The 7,829-nt window shown below is 39.0% G+C and overlaps 1 long non-coding RNA gene across 1 annotated transcript in view; it reads right to left on the bottom strand.

Annotated features, from left to right (window-relative positions):
- LOC118478023 overlaps positions 1 to 7,829 on the bottom strand; it is a 22,550-nt gene continuing 14,721 nt past the window's right edge. The window contains exon 2 of the long non-coding RNA XR_004858758.1: positions 1 to 581. This is a non-coding gene — a long non-coding RNA (uncharacterized LOC118478023). The remainder of the gene's footprint in view (positions 582 to 7,829) is intronic.

Below are 7,829 nucleotides of genomic sequence, written 5' to 3'. Positions count from 1 at the left end.
TCTCTCTCTCTCTCTCTCTCTCTCTCTCTCTCTCTCTCTCTCTCTCTCTCTTTCTTGTGTAGATTTGGTAGTTTGTTGGCTAGTTTGTAAGTTTATAGAACAACTGACTAAGTTTTGTCTCCCAAAAAAACTCAAACAAATCTTGTTGAAAATGGAAAATGCGGTGGAAAATCGCTGAGAGCACACATCTCGCTGGGTAGACAACATTGTGCATGCTGCCTGCTTGACTTTCCTCCGCCACGCGCCCGACTTAAGATTACGTAATCAACTAATCCTCTCAACAGCTCTGACAGTTAGTTCTAGAAACAAGTCTGCAACAACCGTAATCCTTAGACTAACGCATACGGCGAAGACAGTGTCAAACTCACCTCTCTTTCCCTAGTTTTTAAGACGCGTTTCGTTCCCTCTTTGCTTGATGTTTTGCATTGTTCACGTTGTTCCAACATGGTAACAGGACATTCAACAAAAGCCTCGGAGAGCCAGGGAGAAAGGCCCAGCCGTGTTGAGTGACCAAACAGTACTTTGTCAATGGAGACCACAGCTCTCGTCAGCTCTCGGTGACATGGAGGAAGATACCGGCCCTGAGAACAGAATACAGTCTATGTATACACAGCGTTCTTTTAGAGACCAACCATTCTGTTAGTACCGAAAAAATGTTATTTTTATTGACTCAACAGAACAGTATAGCAGTGAGTATTTTCTTCGACAACAAAGAATTGGAAGAGCAGAAAACTGATGTGCGATTCTGTTTACTCGATCAAATACTATTCGGATTACAAAATATTACCTTGAGAACCATTGAACAAAATAGTACTTTGAACACTCTTTTGAATTTTGATAGAAAAAGTCTTTGATTTTTGTCCTTGGATGCCAAGTGCTAATTGTTCACTGTTGTTGTAAAAAATATCAGGAGAGGTTGCCCCTCTGTAAGGATCAAGGGATTTTTCCCCCTCTAAATGCAAAGGCAATCCAAAAGCTGGGGAAGCAGACCATTTTGTCATTACCAAAATAAGGGACCAAAATCGTAAGCGATCTCAGGTGTCGTAATAATTATTCATCCTTGCAAGTTTCTGGGCACGTTGGCGTCCTGTTTGCGCCCCCCCCCCCCCCAATAAACAACAAACAACCACACACACACACACGCACACACACACACACACACACACAAACACACACATACACACACACACACCATTACCCCCAATTCCAAATTTCAGTAAATACTCTGCTGAAAAAAATTCAGCATGTGAAGAAAAGGCACCTCATCCTGCACACAATGGGTTTTTGCTAGATAGGGTTATTGTATAGGCAAAATATTGGTAGGAATTTTTTGATGATAATATTGCGTTCGTGAAAACATGAAAACCAACAAAACAGAAATCAAACAAAAAATACAGTCCTTCGTTAATGGTGGTCTGAGGAAGATCATGGTTTCTACTCGTTGGACGCCATAAGAAACACAGTACATGTACTACGGAGGAAAACTAAACAAAACCCAGTAAAACAGGGAGGTCGAGAAGCAGAGATGACGGTGGATTGGACACACGCTTAGGAAACCACTGGTACTGGTATCACTAATAATATTATCATTTCGAAGTGACACAAATATTGTTGAAACTCGTATTTTTTTGTTGTTGTAAGTGCTTTACGGCACTCGCAACTGCAAAAGGTAATATGAGCGCGCGGGACACATTAAACTTTTTCAGTTTGTAGGAAATTTGGAATTTTGCCCGGGTGGCTGCCGAAGCCTACTCTTATCGATTTTAGACCGGCAAGAGATCTTTAACGTGCGCAATTTGATCACGGGCCCTCCAAGATTTTTAGCCCTTGTCCGAGAAGGCTAGGTGTAGATCTTTCCTACCAAAAGATCAGGGGTGTGGCTGAAAGACAGCAGTAAGAAGAAGCCAAGGAGTAGCTGTAGAAAGGCTGTAGAAAGAATTAGGAGCTCAGAGGAGGGAGGCAAAGGAGATGAGGGAGTTGGGGCAGAAAGAGGAGACGAAAGCAGACGAAAGAACATTGCTAGAGAGCAGGAAAGGAATGAAAGGAGACAAATTTGGAGAAGAAAATTTTTCGGTCACTACCCGGATTCGAACCAGGGACCTCTGAATGAGAGGCCAACACCTTAACCTCTAGGCCACGAGAGCCCCTGAAACACATATGGCTTTACTTTGAGGGATTTAAAAATGTACAATTTGAAGCGGTTTTCACACAACCGTAGGAACTAAACACATGATATTACCTTTGACTATATTAAATTTACCCTCGCCAACCGGGCCTGTTCAGTTTAAACAAAAAAGAAGGAGACAGAGAGTACATTCAAACGCTATGTTATTCTTCAGAAATGAAAACAAAAATTGCACGTAAAACCTGTTAGCAAATTTAAGTCGAGGCATCCTTTCTTTCCAACGAAAACACCGTAACCTAGTGGGTTTTTTTTCCACACATTGACACCTAGAAGGTGACAGTCTGTTTGTTGAGAAACACCTAGCTCAGCACAAATTAAAGATTGGTCAAAACTCTTTAAAAACTCTTTAAAAAAACAACAACAAAAAACAGACGGAGGAAGAAAACAGCAACAGCAAGAACAAGAACAACAAAAAAACCCCCACAAAAAAACACAAACACAAACAAACAAGTAACAACAGCAGCACTAACAACAACACGTAATCTAGTGGAACAATCACACAATTATTCTACAACGACTGCAAAAGGAAAGAGAATAGTATTATTAAATAGCTTACCTACAGCAATCGAAGACAAACGAAGAGCAAGGGGCCTTATCAAAAACGACAGTGCGCAAGATCAGGACTACCACTAGATTTAGATCAAACATTTTACACCTTTACGGACGTAAAATAGGCTCATCCTGCTGTCTCCCTTCTTTCCACAGCAACCCAACCCACCCCTCTCGCGTCTTTCCAAAAGAAAAGGCAAAGAAGACAGCAACAAAAAATCGTCCTAAAATAGAAGTAAAAAACTCCAAACAGAACAAAGGAGAGAAAGAAGAATGTCGTCCGTTAGTTGCCCTTTCATAAGTTCATCATAAACGGACAGGTCTGTTACACATGCGTGTGGCGTGTTGACATGGTGTAAATTAGTGTTAGACTTGTGATTTCTCCGGCTTGTAGCGGGTAAAAAACGCGGAAACAGTGACGCCCAACCCGTTCTGGACACACCAAGGAGTGCTCCAAGAACCATTAACGCCAAATCTAAGACGGCCGTGCTCCAGATTTATAGGCATAGACCGGCCATCATTTTGAGCCCGCTAACCGCATACGCACCTTCTTGCTTGATTTACACACATAATATTCCCGTAATTGTCTCTTACTTCTCCCCCCTCCCTCTCTCAAGAATATAACCCTGTACACACACTGAACCAATTTCTACCAAAGTTTAAAGTTCAGAATTCAGTATAAAAGTGACTTCTTAATATTTTACGACCCACCATTTGTTTTAGTGTCTTATAGTGTAATCCTAAGGTCAGGAGCTATAAGATAAACAAGAGAGCAGGACCAAAAGAGAGAGAGAGAGAGAGAGAGAGAGAGAGAGAGAGAGAGAGAGAGAGAGAGAGAGAGAGAGAAAGAGAGAGAGACAGACAGACAGACAGACAGACAGACAGACAGACAGACAGACAGACAGACAGACAGACAGACAGACAGACAGACAGACAGACAGACAGACAGACAGACAGACAGACAGACAGACAGACAGACAGACAGACAGACAGACAGAGGGGGGGGGGGGGTGTTTCTAAGTGTTCTCAGAGGGTCTACTGGGGTAATTATAGTTGTAAAGCGCATACAGCATGCTTTTGAGCATGGATATGCGCTTTATAAAGGCAATTATTATTATTAAAAAGAAAGAGAAATGGGGAAAGGGCAGAATGTGTGTATGGGTTGTTTTTTTGTTTTTTTTGGTGTGTGTGTGTGTTGGGGGGGGGGTATAGTGCACTTATTTGTTACTGAACCAGCGTCCAGGGTGGTACTTCATCAAATGTGGCACAATAGTAGAACGCAGAGAAGTGCAAGTGAAGAAGAAAAAAAAAAGAGGTTATTGAGGAAGCGATGAACATGCAAAAGGGAAAACATCGTTAAGATAAATCGAGAAGACTTGTAAAGACAGAAAAATGCTCATGACAGCTTGAAACTGAAAGGTATAACAGCTTCATATCAAGCAACAGAAACCTTAGATTTACATGTACAAAAATGTACCAACAGAAACCTTAGATTTATATTTACATCTCCTAAACCCTTGAGATACAGAAACAAGCAAACAAGTCAGGGTAAGAATATCAACAACAGCATTCATTTGGTTCACTTGCCAAGCAAACCTATCTGTGCCCCATTTCACTGCTTAGTACAGCCTCTTTACCTCTAGCCCTGCCCACGTTGACCAATAGCTGTACGACTGTTACGCCCTGCGGCCCCCAGCGGTCGGGAGACCCCGCCCAGTGAGACGGAAGCGCCAATCCGAGGGCCGCGTTTTGTTACGTCAAAATCTAAATAAATAAAAAACTTTAACAGAATTTTGTCTTGATGAAACATATGAGAATATTTTTATGAAGTTACTGATCATACAAAGAATTGTTTTGTTATTCACAATCTGAAGAAATTACTCGGAATATGAAATTATCAATCTTTAACAAAACTAGATCCATTACTCCGAATAAGGCCATGTTATTGGCTTCATAGTCTAGGTCTACAACATCACAAAAACTTTGACGGACACAAAAAGATATGTATGAACATTATATCAATTTATAATACAGACAGACAGAAGCACACTGAGCTTTATGTGGAGTCCATTCCCTACCATGTCCCCAACAATGAAACAATTAAAAAAAAGACAAGCAACATAGTGTAGCCGATTGTGCTGATTGGTAAAAATGTCATTATTAATTCATATGTGGGTGTGTGGGGGGTGGGGGAGGGGATGAATTAACAATTTCTAGACATTGTAATCTCAGTTTTTCTCTTATTCCCGCGAAATAAATACAAAATGTAATAAGAATCAAACAAAAGCAACTGCAGCAACCATAAAACCCAGGCGTGTGGAAACACCAACACAAATGAAAACCGGAAATAATAACAATAAAAGCTTTACGTTCTCACAGACTGATAGAAAAGAAGAAACATGATATGTAAAAATACGCACAGTTGAATAGAGACTCCGATAGAAAGACGCGCATAACGAGACACGAGAGAGAGAGAGAGAGAGAGAGAGAGAGAGAGAGAGAGAGAGAGAGAGAGAGAGAGAGGGGGGTGGGGGTATAGTGTTTAGAGACGGAAGAATTTAGGGACTAGATCTAGATCTAAGCTTTGTTTTTGCATAATTTCAATTTTTTTTTCACTAATCTAGTCATTTTCTGTACACGTATAAAAAACAACAACAAACAAATTTGACTAATATAGCATCTACTAACAAAAGACCCTAAATTAAAAAAAAATGAATACAGTTAAACGTCAAATGACAATTTTAAACAGTATTTACCACCACACTGTATCCATTCAAAGACCAAAATTAATTAAATAGATCTAGAAATCTATATCTATATCTAGATTTCTAGATCTAGAAATCGACTTATGTGATCGCAATGTTTTCTTTCTCCTAAAATACGTAAAATCGGATTTCCCCGAAGACCTTAGGCTAATGTGTCACTTCTGAAGTGACCAAGAGATCAATAAAATCATTAGATCTACGAATCTAGAGAGTTCAGTTTTTATTTTCATTACAATTATAATAAAATAAACAACTAACGTAGATTTAATTGTAAACATGAGACAACTCGCCAGAGAAACCAATGTAGTGATGGAAACGCTTACATCCTCTCTTTCCTTTTTATATGAGTATTCTGGGCTTTTCTAGATCTAGATCTACTAGATCTAGATCTAGATCTAGATCTACTAGATCTAGATCTAGATCTAGACTTACTTTTACAACACACAAACTTTTGATTTTATTTAAACTTCATTTTTGTTATTTCTACGGCACAACTATTCTATTTTCTACGTCTATTCGTTGTATTTTTGAGAGACACGCTTAGAATTCCATGTCGTCTGTTTGAAAATTCCAAATGTTCTTTTCAGTCATCGGACAAAACTAATCCTAGACTTATAATAATTCATTTTTATCCAGACCTAAATCAAAATGAAAGAACTGTCATAGTCTACGGTTTTTGCAGGCGTTTGTAGCAGCATTTTAGCGCTACCTGGGTGTTGATTTAGCGGAGGTGGAGAGACATTGAGGAAGAATTTGTGGTCAAAGGGGGATTATCGGGGATTAGGAAATTTCTTAAGTTATCTTCCGTTGACCTTTAAAGTTCAATATTAGCACCCATTGGTAACCCTTTCAGGTCAAGGTGATTCAAAAGCACACTTAGGTGAGATATTACTTCATTTTTAAAAGTCTGACAGAGAACAAAAATAATGAAAATGATAAAATTCACCCTTACTGATATTTACAAGAACGCACATAGAACAGCTCATCCTGAAAAAGCGAAAGCAGACCCAAACCTCTAGAAGAATAGGATTTCTGCACTTGACTTTTGAGTCTTTTATGTTGTTTTTAATACAGTTTAGGTTGAAAATAGACATATCCCGACGGACTGTCCATTTTTTATATTAAGGGTCTGTAACAATGAGCACAATTCGGACGCGATGGAAACAAAATTAAATCAATGGAAGAGACTTTTCAGACTTTTAGTTTCAGTAGAGGTTTTTACGACGTTCGCAACTACTTAAGGTCATATGAGCGTCAGAAGATTAGAGGTATTACAAGAGCGTAACAAACATAAAAAAGAAGAAGGGGAGATAAGGACGATATAATTTTGATAGGAAAGAAGAAGCAAACCACACCAAAGCACCCGTCAACCACCCACTTTTAAGACTTTGTTTCGGAAAACCAGGAAGTAATGAACAGTTTCTTTGACACTTGGTCCGTCAAAAAGGACTTGAACTTTTTGTTTTCACTGGAAAAATAGATGGAGATCGAGGCAGAGGTAGGCCCAGAGAAAATTACATGTGTATGGAAAACCGTAGATCTATATGGGATTTTTTAAAAGAACTACCAAGCAGAGAAATGAAGGGAGAACCATAATTGCCCATGTTTGTTTTAGATCTAGACTTTAGTACTTAATGATGGCGATGATGATTTCGGAAAACGAAGTATTATCACGTTCTATGACAAATAATATGTGAGGTATCGTGGTGAAATCAGGCGTCCGTCAAGATAATGAAATCAAAGAAATCGGTTGTTTGGCTTGTTTTGCCTTTCAAAAAAATTTTTTGGGCTCAACACATTTTACGTCAATTTAAAAACTTAAATGTATTTACGTGTTAATTTTTACTGAAAAGGCAAAAAAAAAGTAAATTGTCAGTTTCAAAGGACTTTTGAGGTATGAAAGTCACCAAACATTGGCGGCCATTTTCTCGCTGATTTTACTCTGAAACCAAGTGACCCAACCTCTTTCAATGGCAAGCATATCTCGGCTTCTAACGTCTACATGTATTAAAATAGATGGACATTTGTTTCGATCTAAAGCAAGGCACTTGAAAAAGCTTTAACGTGATGCCAATAACTCCATATCCCCAAAAATTGATGAACGCCTGATTCTATCGCATCGTGACACATATAAAATGTACATGTATTTATTTCCATGATAAAGTGGTGTCGAGCACAGTGAAGTGTTCTTACAATGAACAGCAACTTCCTCATCATTACGACAGGATAAAGTCGTCATTTATGCACTTATCTAGCCCCTAATGTCACTTTGTTGATTAAAGTGAACGGAAAATCTTGTTATAGCTTCTTTTTCTTCTCTAATTATGCCC

Source organism: Aplysia californica, unplaced genomic scaffold (assembly GCF_000002075.1).
Source record: "Aplysia californica isolate F4 #8 unplaced genomic scaffold, AplCal3.0 scaffold00014, whole genome shotgun sequence".
In the NCBI taxonomy this organism is placed as follows: domain Eukaryota; kingdom Metazoa; phylum Mollusca; class Gastropoda; order Aplysiida; family Aplysiidae; genus Aplysia; species Aplysia californica.
This window is presented reverse-complemented; position numbering and strand designations above follow the sequence as displayed.